This window comes from Microtus pennsylvanicus, chromosome 2 (genome assembly GCF_037038515.1).
Source record: "Microtus pennsylvanicus isolate mMicPen1 chromosome 2, mMicPen1.hap1, whole genome shotgun sequence".
Lineage (NCBI taxonomy): Eukaryota > Metazoa > Chordata > Mammalia > Rodentia > Cricetidae > Microtus > Microtus pennsylvanicus.
Genome location: NC_134580.1, coordinates 25,807,736 through 25,827,532, shown reverse-complemented (window position 1 = coordinate 25,827,532; position 19,797 = coordinate 25,807,736). Strand labels below are relative to the sequence as shown.

General features: G+C 46.9%; 1 protein-coding gene and 1 long non-coding RNA gene across 10 annotated transcripts in view; one reads left to right on the top strand and one right to left on the bottom strand.

The window, feature by feature from the left end:
• The window catches only part of Pced1b (PC-esterase domain containing 1B), a 166,401-nt gene that overhangs the window by 33,178 nt on the left and 113,426 nt on the right, over positions 1-19,797 (bottom strand). For 7 of the 9 annotated variants that reach the window (XR_012909614.1, XM_075960482.1, XM_075960488.1 and 4 more), the window contains exon 3: positions 2,008-2,143. The gene's annotated coding sequence lies outside the window, so the exon portion shown is untranslated. Of the gene's footprint in view, positions 1-2,007; positions 2,144-5,863; positions 6,059-19,797 lie in introns of those variants that run through there. The other 2 variants (XM_075960489.1, XM_075960491.1) reach the window with 2 other exon arrangements.
• Positions 1,219-18,104, top strand: LOC142843307 (uncharacterized). The gene is made up of 3 exons (XR_012909615.1): positions 1,219-1,911; positions 4,313-4,433; positions 17,398-18,104. It is a non-coding gene; the product is annotated as an uncharacterized LOC142843307 (long non-coding RNA).

The following is a 19,797-nucleotide window of genomic DNA, read 5'->3' as shown; positions in this document are numbered from 1 at the left end:
TGCCTTTGACCCTAGCACCCAGGAGATACAGACAGACAGAGAGTCAAGGCCAGCCTGGTCCCAGGTAATTTAGAGCTACATAATGAGACCCTATGTCAAAAACTCAAACAAAAACGCTTCATCCTTAGGCCTAAAAGCACACCCAAGAGGACGCGGGCAGCAGAAGCTGATGGAGGGCACCCCTTTACTTTCATGCCACAATTTCCACTGTAAACTTTTCTCTGAAAAACAAATGGCTTTCCATTTTCATCTCTGACTTGTCCTATTCAAGCCCTCTACTGATAATTTTACAAGTCTGGATATTGCTGGGTGGTGGTGGTGCACACCTTTAATCCCAGCACTTGGGAGGCAGAGGCAGGCGGGAGCTCCGCGAGTTCAAGGCCAGCTTGTTCTACAGAGTGAGTTCCAGGACAGGCTCCAAAGCTACACAGAGAAACCCTGTCTCAAAAATCAAAAACAAGCAAACAAACAAAAAAGGTCTGGATATTTAAAAATTAGTGCTGTAAAGTGGCATTATTAATTAACTCTACCAGTGGCAACTTGGGTATTTTTTTGGTGAAAAACCTTGTTTTTCCCAAAACCAAAATGCTAAGCCTTAACTTACTGAGCCCACAGAGTAGGATCCCTGATACAGCCATTTTCTAACTCACTGGCGTCTGGTAGCTCTGCCTTTTCATAGAAAAGGTTCCAGCATTTTCAAATGCTATTCACAGCTACATTCTGGGACGTGGAACTGGTTTATTCAGGAAGGAGACAGCTTGGTGTTTCTTGGTGCATGTCATTCTTCCTTTCCAGATAAACACCCCTCCGCGGCCTCTCTCCTGGCACAGTGCTTGGCACCAGGGTCATAAAACACATGACAAAAAACAGCGAAGGACAAAGAAATGTTTCTTGTAAACTTTGCGATGCTCTAAGTATCGGACTTAAAATACATTCTGAAGGAAATATCTTATTTTCTGGTTCTGAGGTCCGCAGCCCCTGGGCTGTCTCCAGTCAGAGTCACCCAGCAGAGGCAGAGACTTGCGACAAGCTCCCTTGGCCGGGCACTCCGCTGGCCTCCACCTCAGTTCACACAGGAATCACTCTGCGCCTGACTTTCCCTCTGTCGCACGCTGCCGCTGCCGTGTTATCTTTGGACACCAGCCTTCCTGCCTTATCAAGGCGCCTCAGAGGGACTGCAGGTCTCAGCCCCCAACACAGGACCTCCGCATTCTTTTAATAGTAATAATTAAATTCCGTGCCAGTAATTCCGAACACTCTAGGTCCGGTACCTCTGGTTTACAGAATCAACAGGTGCAGCTGCCATTTCCTGAGAACCTCTTTTGCACACAGACATCTTACATCCATTGTTACCTTTAGTGCCACCTACAGACTCGGAAGCAGTGTCCATGGAAGAAAATACCTCTCAAATAGCCGCGCCAGATGAATCCACCTCCCACCTGGCCTACCCTGGCACTTAGCAGGAAACTGAACCCACTCCTGTCCCATGCCTACAGGGTGCCCTCTGCGACCACCGGAACACTGCAGCGAAGAGGCGGTTTTGACTTTTGATTTGGAGGGGAACAGAGCCTGCCACCACTGACTATGCCGGTTTCCGGTACGTCACCACGTCTAGGGGCAGTGGGTTTAGAAATCTGAGGGAATTCTGGACTCAAAGAGTCAGGATCTTGGGGAAACGTTTACCTCATTTATTTAAGGCTTTCTTATGATTACATTCCTGGGGGAACCCTCCTAAACCCTGGGGGCTTAGAGCGCCCTGGGAGCCAGCAAAATCTGAAGGCGAGACTGTCACGTGGGGAGTTTGAGTGGCCACAGACTCCAGCAACCCTGGCCTGCTACGATGTTTGTTAGCGAAAATGAGAGCAGGCGCTGATTATCTCTCTGAATGGCAAGAGGCACCGCATGTTTTGGGTGAGTTTCATGTGGCTATCACAGGCCCGAGCCCCTCTTTGTCGGTGGGGGCTGTGCCTGGTGTGTGTGTGTGCTGGGGGAGGGGTGCATACTTACGTGTCCGCGCAAGGAAGAGCCTATTGTCCAGTCTCTCCATCGCTGGGCGCAGGGGAGGAAAGAGGAAGGAAGGCCAAAGGAGAAAAGGGAGAGGAGCTCCGTTTAGCTTTGCTCTCATTGCCGAGTCATCCTTGCCCTGTGGAGAGAGTCAGCACTTCCTTGAGTGGCAGTGGGTGGCGCAGCCTCTGGGGCTGCTCCAGGGCAGTGGTTGGGGCTTCCTCTTTGGTGGAGTTCATAAGGTGGCTCATCTCTGGGCCACAGGATGAACCCAGATGCCAGCTTCCCAGTTCACCTCGGCTAAGCCAAGAGACTAGCTATGCCAATACAGATCAGGACCCATTTGTTCTACACATCTGGTCTAGAGACCTAAACTAACTCAACCCGAATATCACCTTCAGGCCAAGGCCTCTTTCTTTTCTAGGGGCCTTGACCATGGGATCCGACAGGCTTTCCCCCACTGCCCTAATGAGAGGCCAGAGCTGTCAGACTCTGTTGACAGCAGTTCCGAAGCCTGGCAGAGACCTCTGATACAGATGCCAGCAAAGCTGGCTCTAGGTCCTCAGGACGAGTCTGTGGAGTCCCTGGTCACTATGAGGCAAGCTACTTCTGGGGTGAGCAGACTCTGGGTTAACCATCTAGTGTCCCTTTCTGTAGTTTGGGGACACAGAGTGGAGCAGCACTCTGCCAACATCAGATCGGTTTCCTCCGTTTCTTTTCAAGTGCATGGGATCGGTGTTTTAAATGCCTATATTTTTTTTCTTTCTTTTGTTTTGTTTGATCTTTGAGACAGGGTCTCACTCTGTAGCCCTGGTTGGAACTTTCTATGTAGACCAGACTGGCCTCAAACTCAGAAATCCATCTGCCTCTGCCTTCTGAAGATTAAAGGCTTGCGCCACTGTGCCTAATCTCTCTCCTTTTGTTTAAAAAAAAAAAAAAGTGGGGGAGTGTGGCAGGAGCTGGTGAGATGGCTCAGTGGTTGAGAACATCTTTTGCTCTTACAGAGGATCCAGGTTCAGTTCCCAGGAACCACACGACAGCTCTCAACCATCCATAACTGCAGCTCTTCTGCCTTCTTCTCACCTCCATGGGTACCAGGCACACACAATGGCATACAGGCGAACAAAACACTCATGCATCAAAACAAATCTTCAAAATCTAAAAGATCTATTTGTTTGTGTGTGTCATGTGTGACGGTGTGCGTGTGTGTCGTGTGTGTACGTGTTGTGTGTGCATATGGTATGCGTGTTGTGTGTATGACTGTGTCATGTGCGTGCGTGTCTGTGTGTCTCGTGTGCATGTGTGTCGTGTGTTTGTTGTGTGTGTATGTGGTGTGTGGGGTGTGTGACTGTGTGTGTGTCTGCGTGTCTGTGTGTGGTGTGTGTCTTGTGTGTTTGCCACAGTGAACCTGTGGAGGTCGGAGGAAAACTTGTTGGAGTTAGTTCTCTTTCCATCATGTAATTTCTGAGGATCAAACTCAGGTCAAATCAGGTTTGGTAGCAAGTGCCCTTGCCCACTGAGACATCTTGATGGCCCCCAACCGCAAAGCTTAGAGTATTTATTCTACTGGGCATGCTTGATTCACACCTCTTTCTAAGCACTGTGAAGATGAAGACAAGAAGATCATGGGTTCAAGGCTAGCCTGGGATACATAGGATGAGCTGTCTTTTTTTTTAAAAAAAACAAAACAAAACAGGGTTTCTCTGTGTAGCTTTGGCTGTAAGCCAGGCTGGCCTTGAACTCACAGAGATCCACCAGCCCCTACCTCCCTGAGTGCTGGAATTAAAGGCCTTTGCAACAACAAACTAACACCAAACAACAATAAACTAACACCTGATTTCCTCCCCCTTCAGACAGTCACTTACCCTCCCGGTCCCATGCAGAAGTCCCTATTTAGTCAAACCTTGAACTCCCAATCCTTCTGCCTCTGCTCTTTTTAGAGACAAGGGCTCAGGTATCTGAGGCTGGCCTAGAACTCCTGATCCTCCTGCTTTCAGGCTTTTTTTTATAGTCATGCACCAGTTCACCCAGACCAAATCTCTTATTTTTTTTTTAAATTTATTTATTATGCATAGAATATTCTGTCTGTGTGCATGTCTGCAAGCCAGAAGAGGGCACCAGACCTCTTTACAGATGGTTGTGAGCCACCATGTGGTTGCTGGGAATTGAACTCAGGACCTTTGGAAGAACAGGCAATGCTCTTAACCACTGAGCCATCTCTCCAGTCCCCAAATCTCTTATTTTTAAGTGATTGGTTCTGGTAAAGAGGCTGGAGAAAGTGAAAGAGAACTTTTGCCTCCTCGATCAGGTAAAGGAATTCCAGCAGAGAGGGAGCAAAGCTGTGGGCCTGGTGCTGGGCGCTGACTGAAGGGCTTCAAGATAACCAACCGAAGACCATGGCCTTTCTTCTCTTTTGTTTTTTCCTAAAGGTAATTGGCTATATTATTTCACAGTTCTACTAGCTCTAAGGAGTATGGGGTGGTTAGGGAGGAAGAGCCAGAGTGTTCTGATGCATTTATGTGAAGAATCACAGTGTACAGATAGCACTTACTATCGAATTAGAAACAAACATGACGGCCCATGTGTAGAAGAGGAATCAGGACTGAGGGGGAGAATGAGGAAGGTCGGTTTGTAGGAGCGATTAAGAGTCACCGAGAACCTTAACTTCCAGACGCATGAGAGACAAATGGATTAAAGAGGCAGGCAGCAAGCTAGAGCTGGGAGTGAAGCCGGAGTGGAGCACACACTCCAGAACACAGGTCCCTAGAGGCCGGACTCGGAGTTGCAAAGCTGCAGGGAGCAGAAATGAGGAAAAGTAGAGGGAACGAGCAGGGTCCTGTCTCAGTAGCTGGCTTCCTGTTGCACACTCACTCCAAGACTGATCTTTTTTTCCCCCTTTAATCAGAGTCTCACTAAGTAGACCTGGCTGGCCTGGTATTCACTATGGTAGGTCAGGTTAGCCTTGGACTCATAACAACTTTCTTCCCTTGGCCTCCTACATGCTAAGATTTAATACCATGCTTAATACAATATTCATCTACCTATCCTATCTATCTATCTATCTATCTATCTATCTATCTATCTATCTATCTATCTACCTATCCATCCATCCATTTGTTTATCTGCTTTAGTGCTATGGGTTGAACCCAGGGCTTTGCACACGCCAGGTAAGCATTCTTCCACTGAGCTGTATCCATAACCTGCTTTTCTACTTTTTGAGACAGGGTCTCAGTAAGTTGTCCAAGCTGTCCTTGAACTCATCATTCTGTAAGTGGTGAAGATTATCATTCTGTACAACAGAACCTGGCTTTTCCTTAACCTTTTCATTGTCTGTCTTATTTCTCCGCATCTCATCCAGATGTGGGAAAAGAGACCACTTCCCACAGGAATGGGAGTGTCCTGCTGGTGAATGGAGATTAGCGCTTCCTGTGGGGAAGATCAGGGAATGTCCCGGCCTTGCCTTGGTGCAGTAGGTGATGAGCAGTCTTAATGGAACCCTGTGGCCCAGCTAAGTGTCCAGCCGCTCTGCTCTAGCAGATTACCCTGTGAGGAGCTACAGTTTCAGTACTGCCAGGTACTTCAGGTTTTCAAAGGAACAGGCAGCGGATAAAGGCTTTATGAGCTATACCCTGATCTTTAAACACTGGCTCCAAAACATGCACAAAACACAAAGCAGCAAGCACAGATGAAAACCCAACACTCTGAGGCTCTGCCGATATTGCCTTGTGTCTGGGCAGTGGTCGGACAGTGCAGATCCAGATCAAACTGGAGCAGGGGATAGAAGCCAGGCAAGCAGTGAGGCCCCGTGGAGCTACAAAACAGCCCGTAATAGAGGATTCTGAAGCCCTTCTCTACTCACCTTTTTCTTCTAGCTGCAGAAAAAACAAATAATGGTTTCCTAGGTAACATGCAGAGTGGTCCAGACTGACTGGAATCCCACGTGCTTCTGCAAGAAGGTAGTGATAGGTGAGTTTGAGATGATCTCTCAGGGTCTCACCAGTGCCGGGATGGATGCTGACATGATGTCACCTCCCGAACCGTGGCAAAAATCTACACTTCTATCCAATACTCGGAGTCCTTGATAAATTCTCATTTGTCTTTGTAACACGCCGAAAGCAGGCTTCCCTAAACCCAAGGACCTCCTAAGTATACGATGTGCTAATCAGCTTTATGTGCGGTAATTTTGGTGACTGTAGATAATTAAGTACTTGGAACACAAATAGAGGGATCTGGTCACTGATTTTGTGTCTTAATTTTCACAGCTAGGCAGAGCTTTGTGGTTTAGTTTCACGGCAATAGTTGTGTTTACACATATTACTCTTTGAAGATGAACTTAAAGACCTTTGCTTCCTGATGCTCAGACTGAGGGAGAGGATCACTTGAATTCAAGAGTTCGAGGCTAGCGGGGCTGCAGAAAGAGATGGCTCAGTGGTTAAAGCACTTTCTGTTCTTGCAGAGGACCAGGGTTTGAGTCCCAGTACCCACATGACAACCCACAACTGGCTATAACTCCACTTCTAGGGGATATTACTCCCTCTTCTGGCCTCCGTGACCACCATGCAAACACATATTGTATAGACAGACATACATGCAAGCAAAACACTCATACATATAAAATAAAAGTAAATAAATTTTTCTTTTTTTAACATTTTATTTATATATATATTTTAGATAAGCGTTCTGTCTGCATGTATGCCTACATGCCAGAAAAGGGCATCAGATCTCACTGTAGATGGTTGTGAGCCACCATGTGGGTGCTAGGAATTGAACTCAGGACCTCTGGAAGAGCAGCCAGTGCTCTTTAACTGCTGAGCCACCTCTCCAGCCTCCAAAAGTAAATAAAAGTTAAACAAACAGAAAGAGTTCCTGGCTAGGTTAGATAATGTATTGTGACTCTGTCTCAATAAAACAAACAAGGTTTCTATCCTTTGTTAAGGACTAGGAACACAATAACACCGTTAGGACTGCACCAATAACCCACATGCTCACAGCTTTAGATCCAGGTTGACATTACTATACTTGTGTTCAGCACAAGTGACATTTTGACACCAGGGTGACCCTGACATCCTGAAGTTTGTAGAACAAACTGCTATTGTTATTTTATTAACTGAAGTTCAGAGTTTACACTGGGATTCATGCCTTGTGCTAGAACGTTCCATGCATTTTGAGCTCACATACTCGCTGCCAAGCCTGACAAGCCAAGTTGTTCCCTGGGCATCACACAGTAGAAGGGAGACCTGACTCTATTAGCCGACCCCCACATGCATGGTAAACAAATGTTATTAAAGGGGCTGGAGAGATGGCTCAGTGGTTAAGAGCACTGACTGATCTTCCAGAGGACCTGGGTTCAATTCCCAGCACCCACATGGCAGCTCACAACTGTCTGAAAATGCAGTTCCACAAGATCTGATACCTTCACACCAATGCATATAAAATAAAGTTAAATAAATCATTAAAAAAAACAAATGTTATTAAAACAATTTCAGTTCTGGGGGTTTTAGTAATTGTTTAAATGCCTCCCACCACAGTACTGTAGAGTGGAATTTCGTTCCCAGAAATCCCCTCTGTGTTCTACCTTGACACCCACCTTTCTCCCTGAGAAATCCAGGCAGTCATTCCTCCCACTTACTCCAGCCTGCCCTTCCCGGGTAAGTATCAATCGCCGGGTTGTATCAGCAAGCACAGTTGCCTAGCTCTAGGATAAGACTGTGCTTGGCTTCGAGGGGAACAACTGGTCTGTCTCCTGTGGTCCTCTTTTTTCATTGTTGCTGCCTTTGAAGCTACCGCTATCCTAACCAGCACTGGTTATGCAGCAAGAATTGCAGCCTGAGGAAATTCTGCTCCTCAAAAGAACTCAAGATTTAAAGATTGACATAGAAGTCTGCTCCCCAGAGAGGCTGAATAGCAGGCAGCTCACCTCGTGTCCCCCAAGGCGTTTTGTTTTTGTGCTTCTTCTAGCTCCTCCTTAAAAACCCTTCTTCATCTGGCTCCTCCCTACAACTTCCTGTCACTAGTTGCTGATGCAGCCTCCTGACCGCAGGTGAATTTTATTTAATCAGACACATGTTTGCATCATTAAACAAATGTTCCTGAGCATAAACAAAAGTAACACACCTTAAAATAATATTCCACACCAGTATTCTAGTTGTACCCTTTGCGCCCACCGGCAAGGAAGGTGAGTTCTTGCTGCTCTACAGTCTCACCAGCATTTGGTTTAGTTAAGGATTTGGATTTGAACCATTTTTAATAGGAGCATTAGGTCTGTCTTTGTGACCTACGAGGCTGGGCCCCTTTTCATGTACGTGTTTGCCATCTGTACATCTGGTTTTAGGGAGCTGTCAATTCTGGTCCTTTTTCTGTTTTAGAAATCAGTAAGGCAGGGGCTGGAGAGATGGTTCAGAGGTAAAGAGCCCTGGCTGCTCTTCCAGAGGTCCTGAGTTCAATTCCCAGCACCTACATGGTGGTTCACAACCATCTGTAATGAGATCTGGTGTTCTCTTCTGTCCTGCAGGTACATAGGTAGGCATATGTATACATATAAACATAATAAACTAATAAATCTTTAAGAAAAGAAAAGAAAGGCAGATGTAGGCTGGTCAGTAGAGAACTTGCCTCAAATACATAAAGTTATGGAATTGATGCCTAGCTCTGTATAAATTGGGGATGTGTCTCATGTACCCCAGAGTAGTCTTGAACTCACACCATAACTGAGACCAATCTCAAAAGCAGTCTGGTTTTCCTGTCTCTACCTTTCAAGTGCTGGGATTATAGGGACACACTTATCATAATATAATCAATAAATAATTGGGTCATTACTTGACTTTGGAGCAAACTGAACCTGCCTCATGTGGCTGGAATCAAACCCACGTGACCATGGTTATATAACTGTTTTATACATTGTCGGAACTAAGTTACTAATATTCTGAGGAAGATTCTGGTGTCTGTGCACAGAAGACACCACAGGTTCTTTTCTTTCACTGAGGCCATGTTTCTGGTAACAGAACAATGCCGCCCGGTCTCAGCGTAAGTTAGGATGTGTCCCGTAGCCTTCTGGTTTTGGGAAGATGGGAAAATTGGTGAGATCTCCCTATATGTGTAGATTCGACCCCCTAGGCATATCTGGGCCTGGTGCTTTCTGTTTTGAAAGGTTGTCGATGACTAATTGCATTTATTTCCTAGATGATGGCTAACTCCAATTGCCATTTCTGCTTGTGTGCAGTAGCTCTATCGTTCAAGGCAAGCACCCTTGTGTCCACATCTTCCTCACATTGCTTGGCTATTCTTTTAATGTGCGCCACGTAGGCAGCAATGCTGCTCTGTCTGATATTAGTAATTTATAACTTTTCTCTTTCTGATATACTTTATGTTTTATTACATTTTTATTATGAATGAGGGTAGATATGTTATCACATGCCCTAGTGATTTATTTTATAGACTGTCAATTTGTGTACTTTTTATTTTTCTATTTCATCTAAGGTTTACAAAATATTAAAGAGATTGACCAGTTGGCCTGTTGTCCGTGCCGAGAACGTTCTGCTCCTCCACTTTTCTTCCTTCTAACTGCATGCTTGCACTGTTTCCACTAGTAAAGCTATACAGTATCCCCCTGATGTAATATTTATTATTTGTTGAGCACTAACTGTGTATAGAGCAGTATTTGTAGAGGTCTATTTGTATCCTATAGACTACATCTCAAGACACTTATCTCTGTTAAATTGATCTTACTGAACATTGGACAGACAGAATATTGGAAGATATGGAAGAATTATAAAGGGATAAAACAAAAACCTAAGCAGACTTGAAACAATTTAAATTATATTTAATCATTTTATTTTATGAGTGTTTTGCCTGCATGTATATCTGTACATCACATGGTGCCTGTTACCTGAGGAGGGCAGAAGAGGGCATCAGATACCCTGGAGTAAGAGTTACTGATGGCTATAAATCAACATGTGGGTGTTAGAAATTGAACCCTGCTCCTCTGAAAGAGCAATAAGGTGTTCTTAATCATTGAGCCATCTCTCCAGTCCCTTAAGCAGACAGTTAAAGGCCAAGTCCTGATTGAGTATTTCTTGAAAACAGAGTGTGTTGAACTTTGGATTTTCCAAGTTTTGGAAAATTTACATGCTCACAATGAGATATGGAAGATGGGACTCAAGTATAAATAAGAAACATATGTATTTCATATGCATGCTATAGCCATAACCTGAAGGTAATTTTATTCAATATTTTCAATGATTATGTGCAGACAGCAAATTCTGCAGCAGTGACTTGTCTGCTGTAGCATCATCCTGGTACTCAAAAGAGTTCTGGAGTTTTGAATTAGTGATGCCTAATCTGCATCACCAATGTCCAGAAAAAAAAATGGCTTTAAAAAAATCTGACCATAAGGGAACTTACATGTTTAGCAGTTGTTACTATGCACATAGGCATAGTAAAGTGATCAATGAATAAATATCTTGGTGTGTGATGTGTGATGCAAGCCCATAATCCCTGTACTCGGGAGGTTGAGATGGAGAACCAGACCTTCAAGGTCATTTTCAGCTATGTGGCTAGTTTGAGGCCAGCCTGGGCTACATGAGACTCTGTCTCAAAATGAACAAAACATCCCAGTTGGCTCTAGTGGATGGATCAAGGTCTATTTTCTTAGGCCTCCTTGCCTCAGGATGATAGTTGGATAACTACAAACCTTGTGTTTGTCACTGTAGCTGGTCACCCATGGTAACTACACTTCCCAGATGGTCTGCCTCTACCACACGAGCAGGCTCAGAGGGAGTCACTGCCTCTGTATGAATTTAGAAGGACGAGCAGAAGAGGGAAAAGGGATGGCAAGGGAAGAGAATCAAATGCACAGCCACCATGATACCAAACTACCACAAAGATAACATGAGTAGAAAAGTTTTGGTTTCTTCACTGGGCCCCTTGGGACCACGCTCTAACTTTTAGAAATACGTCTCATGACTATCTGCAATAGACTGAAACAGGCTTTCCCTTACAGGAACACATTCTTCATTTAACAAGTTAAATATAGAGCATTAATAAATAATTCACAGCACTCAAAATGAATTCAATAACTTTAAATGGAATTTCCAAACAGGGCAAATGGCCAGTGTTGTTTTGAACACAGCTTCATTTCCTGTCTGACTCTGCCACATGGCTACCCTCCTTGTCCTCAGTGAAAACCCTGGCCACCTCGCACTGCTTCTCTTGTATAAGGTCCATTCTTTAAATAGTACACAGAACTCCCCTGCCAGGGAGCCCATCTTCTTGGCAGCGCATCTGAGAATCTTCAGCAGAGTACTTTGTTCCAGGGTTCCCAGAAGAGCAGGAAATCTTAATATTCTGAGAAGCCCCATTGTTGGGTCTGTGCAGACTGCCAAAAATAATTGCTTTTATTTGCTTTGAAGACATTTGTCTTGTGTCAGTAGGCATCCCACAGCCACGTGTGGTCATACACTAATTCTAGGACTTGTGGAGAGACCCACCATCCCAGCCACGTGTGGTCATACACTAATTCTAGGACTTGTGGAGAGACCCCCATCCCAGCCACGTGTGGTCATACACTAATTCTAGGACTTGTGGAGAGACCCCCATCCCAGCCACGTGTGGTCATACACTAATTCTAGGACTTGTGGAGAGACCCCCATCCCAGCCACGTGTGGTCATACACTAATTCTAGGACTTGTGGAGAGACCCTCATCCCAGCCACGTGTGGTCATACACTAATTCTAGGACTTGTGGAGAGACCCCCATCCCAGCCACGTGTGGTCATACACTAATTCTAGGACTTGTGGAGAGACCCTCATCCCAGCCACGTGTGGTCATACACTAATTCTAGGACTTGTGGAGAGACCCCCATCCCAGCCACGTGTGGTTCTACACTAATTCTAGGACTTGTGGAGAGACCCCCATCCCAGCCACGTGTGGCTCTACACTAGTTGTAGGACTTGTGGAGACCCTCACACACCTGCACAGGCAGGCGCCAGGGAGACACACCTACGTTAGCAGTCAGATGTGGAGGTTATAGAAAGGATGGTGTGGCCTAATGGGAGCAGCTGACCCAGGGCCAGCTAGGTAGAGCCACACACAAGGCTAGACACCTGGAGAGTCTCTGCCGGCTGCCTCGTGTGGTCGGTGGGGCTGTAGTAGTGTGTGTTCCTCAAACTGCAATTTACGTGAAAGGTCCAACTCCCTAAAGGGCGATGCACTGAGCTGCTGCGGGCCAGGCATGCGAAGTCTGCCTATATCTTTAAAGGAGGTCAGAGATACTTATACGTAAAAATCATCCTTATATTTAATCTTTGGTTTGGAGGGGTTACCAGTCTGTAGGTTTTCTAACGACTGCAATAGTAATACGCCTGAATAGTGGCAGGAATCGGCTCTGGGCTGGTGGCTGTGGGGTGCAGGAAAATGACAGTGACGGTGACTGGAGAAGAGAGGCCCAGGGCAGAATCGCACGCAGGGAAGTGCACGAGTTCCCTCGTGTCCTATTACAGGCCCTGCAAGACGGCTGGAGAGAGGTGGATGCCTAGGTATAAAACATGGCTCCCTCTTTACTTTCTCTGGGAACTGAGCCAATTGCTTAACCTTTCTGAGCTTTTATCTATAAAACTGAGAAGAGTTCTACTTCCCAGAGTTGTGAGAACTAAATGAGGACAAGTTTAAGGGGTCATACCTTGACACGGACATGTTATCTACTGATCTCACACCCCTAGAGTAAGTGCCAGAAATAACAGCATAAATCAAACAACTCTGGGACAGTCTGTGGGCCAGGAGAGGCACGCAAAACCAAGAGACGGCGGAAGAAGCACTGAAGGGGCCGTACCTCTCAGATGCCAGGGTAGCCCCAAAGCGTGGAAGCTCCTTGCAAAGATGGAGCCACGAAGAGGTGTGATGTAGACATAGAGAAGAGGAACGGAGGCTGGAGCTAGCTGAACTGGACCACATCTGGCTATCTCTCTGAGCCCGTTTTCTCAGCTGAGGATGACGGCAGTCCCCATCTCAAGGAATGGAGCCAAGGGTTAAAGGGAATCCTGTAAGAAGAGTGTTGAGCACAACACTAACACTGGGCATAGTTGCCCCTGTGGAGAACCCTGGGGTCAGCAGCTCTGCAGGACTCAATGATGGATCAACGCTGCGCTGCGGCTGGGTTGTAGCAGAGTCTAGATAGGTTAAGGATGACAAACCTGTGCTACAAGATCAAAACTGAACTTCATGTTTATCCAGCCTCGCCTTCCCGCTGGGACTTCCACTGGGTGCTTTTTGTGCGAAGGAGACACCGAAGAGTTTTGTGTGAGGATGTGTCAGGAGCCATTTTCCCAAAGATTATAGCAGGGACTATTGTCCTAAGGATGTTTGCGGGAAGCCCCACACCCAACTATCTTGAGAACTATTTGTTAGCGGAACCCGCCCCACATTCCAACTATCTAGAGAATTGTTTGTGGTTGGAATCACAAAAGGAACGATTCCGCTTGCGTAGAGAACACTAGGTGTGTCGACTTGTGACCCTTGCTGCCCCTCGCTGCCACGGCAAGGTCCCTTCCTGCCCTTGCCATGCCCCTGCCCCCATCCCAAGCCAAATTCCTCATTCAAGGGCTGTATAAGCCACAACCATTTCACTAATAAAGTGAGACCTTGACAACAGAACTTTGCTTGGTCTCTGTTTCTCCCCTCCGCCCACGTCTTTTTCAGATAGGGCCTCTCCGGAACCTTGGAATAACTGACCTGCTCGGATCTAAGATACCCAGATCCACAGAGCCAAGCCGTCTGCACAGAAATCCACATCAGTGGTGCCTACTGGGTAGGCAGCACAGCTTCTTCTCTCCAGCTAAGCAAATATTTCTTTCCATTTCACCCTGCAATAATTTCGTTTTACAAACCAATTATTACTCAGGTAAAAAACACAGAAGGATTGGCAGCCTCAAAAATACACCGCTTTTAACAGTGTATTTCATTAAGTTTCATATCAAAGAAAAGTGAAAGCAAAAAAAAAAAAATCTAAGTTCTGAGACAAAAGAGATGGCTCAGCACTTCAGAACACTGTACTGCTCTTCCAGAGAAGCCAAATTCTGTTCCCAGCACCCACACGACACAGCTCACAGCTGCTTGTAACTCCAGCTCCAGGGCATCCAACACCTCTGGCTCTCAGGTTCTATACTCACATACACATGTACACACACACACACACACACACACCACATGTGGACACATACACACACTTAAAAATCTGAAAAATCGGGGCTGGAGAGATGGCTCAGAGGTTAAGAGCATTGCCTGCTCTTCCAAAGGTCCTGAGTTCAATTCCCAGCAACCACATGGTGGCTCACAACCATCTGTAATGGGGTCTGGTGCCCTCTTCCAGCCTGCAGGCACACATGCAGACAGAATATTGTATATAAATACATAAATACTTTAAAAAAATCTGAAAAATCTTAAAAAAACAAAGCAAAATTCTAATTTCTTTCTGTTATCAACAAGCCATTCCATTCCTGTCTACCGCAGGCTAGACACTGTAAAGATAAAGGGAACTGGATCTATGGGGAGAGAGACAGCAGCCATTCATTCATTCACAGTGAGCTGGAGTGATGGGGACCTCACAAAGGTGACATGGAGTTCTCCAGGGATGACCTAAGGAGGCTGAGGGGAGACGTTTTTCTGTTAAGCTTTGTGCTGGGCATCCCATACAGCACCTTGGAAGTCAGCTTCAGGAAATGGCAATGTGTGAATTGCAAAGAGAAAGGTAGGTGAGGTTCTCATCAGTAACCCCAAACCTAAAACAAACACCCTAAAATCAAAACATCTATGCTCAGGCCCGCATCCCAGGAATTCTGCTTCAGTCCAGATCCTGGGGTGGGAGTCAAGGGGTGGAACTTGATGAGGTTCCAAGTAACGTGTGCCCTAGCTGAGAATCTCTGCTTAAATGGTGGATCTTAGAAAGTCCTAGAAGGTGTAAAGGAATGGTGGCCTCGTCTAGCTTGCCTACTGTAGGAGTGTGAGTGAGCTCAGGTGTGGGTGTGTGACACGCCTGGGGAAGACCAAGATAAAGCTTGAGAGAGAAAGTCCTCTACGACCCCACAGTAGAGATGCTGAATGCGAACGAATCCAGAACTAAAAAGCAATCGAGATTTGGGGAGAAGCTGGGTCTGAGGACTTTAACAAGATTATGGCACTGAAGAGCCGGCAGGGGCTGACAGGCAGACGGATGAAAGCAGACGGTCCTGGGCTTTGGGGTCACTGGGTGGCATCTGGTGATGCTGTTTGGCTTTGGCTGCATGAGGAGGCTCAGTCCTCCTGCTGCCTCTGCCATGGAGATGCCAGCCCTGACACAGGCAGAGCAGCGGGTGTGAGTTTACATCTCTCTCCACGCTGGAGAAGGGTAATGTTCTGTGTGACTAGAACATAGGTCTCTCAGACTGAGGTTCGGGTGGCTGCCTGAGATCAAGGGGGAATCTTCCAGAAATCAACATAGGCACAATGGGCCTGGGTATCTAGTACACAGAGTCTAGAACGTTCAGTTCATCCTTAGTGGGCAGGGAGCTGAAAAGAGGAACCGCCTCAAAGGAGACAAGAGGTAAAGTGTGGAAGCTAAAAGGCTGGAGACCAGACAAAGAGGAAATGGTCGAAATGGCCAGAACGGGGTGGGTGTGGAACTACTCTGGAGCCTGAGGCCCACAGATGGGGATCTTTTACTTGTTCCCTTGAAAAATAATTGTGTGTGTGTGTGTGTGCGCACATATGTTCATGAGAAAGCAGGCATGTACCATATATGTTCAGGTGCCCTCAGGGACCAGAAGAGAGCACTAGATCCTTGGAGACAGGATTAGAAGCCCCTCTCCAGGCCCCTCCCTCCAAGGCTCCATCCCTCCCAAGCCCTGCCCCTCTCCAGGCCCCGAACTGCCCTCTGGAGGAACAATGAGCACCTTCAACCACTGAACCATCTCTCCAGGCCTATAACTTGTTTTGTTTTACAAACCAATTATTACTCATGTAAAAATACAGGTTTGGCAGCCTCAAGGATAATTGAATTTTACTAGCTTAAATTAATTCCCTTTTCCTATTCTTCCTATCCCCCCCACCCCAGCACCAGGGACTGAACTCAAGGCCATATGTGTGTTAGTCAAGCACTGTATCACTGAGTTACAACCCTAATTTTTGTTTTTCAGATAGAAGTTCCAACTTAGAATTACATGAGCTAATATATTTCTAAACTGTAAGGATGTGTATGGATAAAATATTGAGTTTTTTTTCTTTGTAGAGTTTAATAAATAGGCATTTCTTCAAATGACACTGGACTCCTTGCCCACACTGAACACAATGAACTGACGTGAGCGTGGGGCTTGCTGAGGACAGTGCCGGTGGTCCAGGGGAGCACCAGGCAGGCTCAGCTGGGAGAGCTGCGGGGAGCTGTCCCCGAGGGATGGCTGAATAGCCCAGGAACATCTTGCCTGTGCCTGTCAAGGATACACTGCAGGGCCAGATGAAGTGAAAATGCCCAGCTGGAGAGAAACAAAACAGGATTCAAGAGTTTGGCTCCTAATCCATTTTTCAATAATTGTTTGCTGAAATACAAACTTGAGAAGATAAGAGAGAATAACAAAGGGATGGCTTTGAAGATAAGGCCATGTGTGTCGGATGTGAAGCTCTTGGCAGCGGCAAACCACTGTGTAGCGTTATGTGGTCTTTAAGGACATACAAGCCATTGAAAATGGAGAAAATAAATGTGTGTTCAAGACCGCTTTTAAAAAGAACTTTGTGTGTGTGTGTGTGTGAGAATAATGTTTGCAGTAAGGATTTGATTAAGCAAGGCTATAGGCTCTTCTCTGAACAGGTCACCTTCTGGCTAGACAGGTTATCCGTGGCACAAGGGCACAAGACAGTAACGCTGCAGTGGGCATTCCCTGTTTCCCAAGCCTGGCATGCTGGTGTGTGGCTGGACCCATCCAGCAGGATGTGCTCCTCTAGCTCATGAAAACCAGCCCCTGCACAGGTCGGTGGCAGGCCCCTTTCTGAGGCTCTACTAACACAATCCCTGCTCTTTTGCTTAGATTGCTTCTAGAGAGCTTTCCAGACTCTGGGGTGGGAAACCAAGCAATGGAAAAAATAACAAACAGAGGCACTGGAAGAACCGCACGTGAGGAGCAACACGAGACAGATCACAGAGGAGGCTGAGAAGTGGAAGCTGCTTCTTATCTCTGGGGCTGGAGAGACGGTGCGGAGTGCTGCTTCTGTAGGGGGCCCCGGAGTTGGTTCCCAGCACCCACTGCGGGTGGCTCTCAGTCACCTGCAACTCCAGCTGCAGGGGATCTAATGCTCTCTTGAGGCTCTCACACTCATGTGTACATATAACACAATTAAAAATAAACCTGTCTCTGTATCTCTCCCCTTCTCTTTCAGTGAATTTGGAAAGAAGTGGACAGTGACCTCATCTGCAGCAGAAATGAAAATGGAGAAACTGCAGTCTAGAAAGGTGTCTGTGATCAAGGGCACCAGGAGCCTGGCGCTTACTTACGACTGTCACATAACCAGGGGCGGGGAAGGTGGGCGGTCACACCGAATAGCAGAGGATGGACCTCTGAATTTCTATTCCTGACCATCCCAGCCCTCTTGGTCCTCTGCCTGCTCCAGTGCCTCCATGCAACAGAGGCATGGATTGCTTTGCAATCCTACCCTCCGGATGAGAGCATGAGAACCACTTCCACGTGTCTGCATGACAGGCTCCCTCCCGCTCACTGGTGCCTTTCTGCTTCCAGAAGCATCCTCAGAGATAGACGTCCTCGACTCCAGCAAGCACTTAGTCCCGAAACCTAGGAAATGGCTCGTATCTCAGCTACCTAGAAGGCTGAAGCAGAGGATTGCTGCCTTGAGTTTGGGGCCAGCCTGGACTGTGGGGTGGCTAAGCCTTAACAGGCCTGAGAGCCAGCGATACTAAGAGCCCATACGAAGGAGCATGCGCAGTAGAGCAAGCCTGGGTCTGCCAGAGGCCTTGATAACTGTAGCCAAGTTTGAAGTGTCATGAAGCTATGAACAGCAACCACATCACCTCAGTTTACCCCTTCCTAAAATAAACTGAGCTTCTTATTTCAACCTGTTCCCTGTGCCTGCATCGTTGGTTCCACACCTACTTTTCCCTCTCCCCCAAGGGACACCCGCTGGACCCTGCTACACTGGAAACCAACAAATAAAACTCTAGCAGTGAATACTGAATGCTTTCCCCATTGTCTACGGCTCTGTTATCATGCTAAGTCCTTATCTTAGCTGGGAAATAAAATACATTAAAAACATTAACGTAAACTGATGTGATGGGGGCTGAGAAGTTTGTGAGTTTGAGGGCCGCCTAAGCTACAGCATGAGCTGCATCCCCACCTCCTCCCCCCAAAATAGATGAACCGCAGTGGTTGGTGCGCTGGTTGCTCTTAGCAGGCAAAACACCCATGCACACAAAATAAAAACAATGAAATTTAAAAAAATATGATGCATTTAAAAAAATGTTTTAAATTCACAGACTGAGGTCAGGAACACGTGTAGGTATACACACAGATGCCTGTAGTTAAGACACCCCTGTCTCTTTTTCTCACGCTATCTCTTTTGAAACTGGGCGTGTCCTTCCTTTGGAGCAGGGAAGGAGGTGCTCTTCCACACCAGAGCATTTCCCGTGTCCTCCTCCTTCCTGTCTGCCGGCCAGTTTACTCACTTTACCATCAGTTTCTGGGTCCCAGATGAGACCTACAGTCTTCTTCAGGTCTTCCGAAGCCACCTCGGAGACGTTCTGTGGTTCTACCTTCCTGACTGGCAGCCCTGCCCATGCGTGAACTGTGTGCGCGTGACGATGGGCCTGGGGGTGAGCAGCCCACAGCCGAGCAGAACTGGCCCTCGAGCGCTCCTGCCCGCGGGTTTGGTGGCCTCTGAGGCGCCAGGGACCAGGGACGGAGCTAAGCAGGCGTGGAGATCTTGATCTGTCGGCCTTTGGTGTTCTCAGGTGACCGACCCAGTCTTGCCAATGAAACACCATGAGAAGTCCTTTTAGGAGCCTAGTCAAGGTAAGATTCTGTGATGGCAAGACTGAAAGCCAGGGGTGAGTCTGAAGAAGCCCTGAAAACTCCTGCTCTGGAGACCCTGTTTTCAGTTGACCTGAGAAGTCACTGACTTTGGAGGCGACAAGCTGACAGGTCAACCGTCCCCTGCTGGCTTTGTTGTAGATAGCAACAGAGGTCACAGTGACAACGGGCCTGTTCAGGTCTTGAAAGCCATTTTTTCATTTCTTTTTTTTTTCTCTTCTTTTCCTTTCCCTTTCTTTTCCTTCCTTCCTTCCTTCCTTCCTTCCTTCCTTCCTTCCTTCCTTCCTTCCTTCCTTTCTCCCTCCCTCCCTCCCTCCCTTCCTCCCTCCCTCTCCATCTCTCTCTCTCTTTCTCTCTATAGCTTTGGATCCTGTCATGGAACTTGCTTTGTAGACCAGGCTGGCCTCGAACTCACAGAGACCCGCCTGTCTCTGCCTTGAGTGCTGGGATTAAAGATGTGTGCTGCCACCGCCCAGCTGAAACCCATTTTTCTTGAAGCTACCAAACTCTTTGTTGGGCTTGGGAAGGGGCCCAAAGGGATGACCTTTTGACTCCTGGAAGGGGAAAAACCTCTACCTCAAATTATGCAAATGCCACTGGTTTCTGAACACACATCTATGCTGGAGCCAGGAAGCCTGTCCTTGTGAAGATGAGTGACCAAAGTTCCAGCCCCCTTTCCTGCTGCTCCCGTGGCTGCAGCCTGCTCAGCCCCCTTTCTCATACAGCCTAGGCAGGACCA